This window comes from Octopus bimaculoides, chromosome 13 (assembly GCF_001194135.2).
Source record: "Octopus bimaculoides isolate UCB-OBI-ISO-001 chromosome 13, ASM119413v2, whole genome shotgun sequence".
Taxonomy (NCBI): Eukaryota; Metazoa; Mollusca; class Cephalopoda; order Octopoda; family Octopodidae; genus Octopus; species Octopus bimaculoides.
In genome coordinates, this window is record NC_068993.1 from 44,413,915 (window position 1) to 44,415,905 (window position 1,991).

Consider the following 1,991-nt stretch of genomic DNA (forward strand, 5'->3'; position numbering starts at 1 on the left):
TATATATATATATATATATATATATATATATATTTATATACACACAAGCACAAACACATTAATCAGTTCTACATTCTACCAAATGAGTAGAATATGACTTTGTTGAAGAGATTTAATTATACTGAAACATGTCTATAGCTTCTACTAGTTGGTTTTAAAGACAACATCCACTCCTTTCTGCATTGAGATTATTTTCCAAGAAGTTTTCATTGGCTGTTTTTATTGGAGTTATTTCCCTTGACTCATTTTCTAATTTTAAACATCTCTTGAAGGAGGGTTTTGTCTACGAATCGTACAGATAACCTCAGTTAATTAAAAATTTTCCTCTTTTTATAATTACATACGTGACACATAATGTACAAAAATCAAAGTTACGTCTATACACACACGCACACACACGCACACACACACACACACACACTCACTCACATGCATACTCACTCACAAACCCATACACTAATCTCACATACTCTCTCACACATACATACACGCATTCACACACACACACACACCTACTCACATTCATTCAGTAATGCGCATCATATATACATGCAACACACACACACACACACACATCCTTACCCACTTGTTCACAAACTCACACTCACATACATTCATACTCATCACACACCCACACACGTGCACACACACACATACACATACATACATTCACATGCACACATACACACAGAATCACAATATATGTATATATATAAAAACTCATAATAATTAAAAACAAGCTTAAATGCATAGACTCATATTCATACACACACACACACGTACTTACACACACATACAAACACACATATATATGTACATATACAGCTGTATATATATAAAAATTAAAGGCAAGTATACACACGCACACACACATGAACATGTACACAATACACATATACTCATACTAATACACACGCACACATGCAAACACACACACACATACACACACAAATATACACACACATCTACACACACACACACCAATACACACACAAGTACACATCTTCCATATCTAAACACTGGATGCAGCTTTATGTAGTACACGTGGCTATCACTATGAGGGACATTTATTATGTATAGAGGTAAAAAAAGGGGACAAGGTAAGGTTTTATTTTAAGTACCCCCTACATTAACACCCCATCTAATCTACTGAAACCCCTACTGTCCTGTAGGGGTTTGTAAAGAGGGGAGATGAGTTGTTTGTTTATATGTATGTTTTACTAGAGGCAGGTCAATTTTTCCTTGCTCCCCCCCTCCACCTACTCACGCTAACGTGTGTGAGTGGTGTGAGTGAGTGTATGTATGTGTGGGTGTATGTGTGATGTAAGCGAGGTGAAAGGGGTTGTGTGAGAGAGAGAGAGAGAGAGAGTGCGAGAGTGAGTGTGATTATTGCTTCGATCCAGTCCAGTCAGAAGTAACGCCAAAAAAAACAATGATGCTTCATCATCACCATCACCACCAACACCAACACCCACCACCACCACCACCATCATCACCATTATCATTGTCATCATCATTATCATCATCACCATCATCACCATCATCATCACTGTCATCTGCTGCATCAACTTCGTTTTCTGGTAGTTTCCACCATCTGTTGACAATTTTTTCCTCGTTTATCAAGCAGAGATAATGATGATGTTCATTCTAATTACATCCTTCTAAGTCCACATCATCACCATAACCATCGTTTATTGTAATCGTTATCATCATTATTATTATCATTGCTATTAGTATTTACCAAACCAAAATCAAACTGACATTTCAGTCCATTTTACTGAACAATGAATAATTTCGTGAAATTTACATTCTAAAACACAGATTATTGACTAAAATCATGTTCTGGTAAATATTAACGTTCTTCAACATTCTATTTGTTTCTTTCTATCTCACATGTTTCATGTTCGCATCTATTTATTTCTTCCCCTTCTTCTCTCTCTCACTCTCTCTCTCTCTCTCTCTCTCTCTCTCTCTCTCTCTCTCTCTCTCTC

At 36.4% G+C, this 1,991-nt stretch overlaps 1 protein-coding gene across 6 annotated transcripts in view; it reads left to right on the plus strand.

The window, feature by feature from the left end:
- LOC106880554 (uncharacterized) overlaps positions 1-1,991 on the plus strand; it is a 92,302-nt gene that overhangs the window by 12,846 nt on the left and 77,465 nt on the right. Inside the window, exon 1 of one of the 6 annotated variants that reach the window (XM_014930549.2) lies at positions 960-1,100. The exons of 4 other annotated variants lie outside the window; for them this stretch is intronic. The gene's annotated coding sequence lies outside the window, so the exon portion shown is untranslated. Of the gene's footprint in view, positions 1-959; positions 1,101-1,405; positions 1,846-1,991 lie in introns of those variants that run through there. One more of the 6 variants, XM_014930556.2, reaches the window with a different exon arrangement.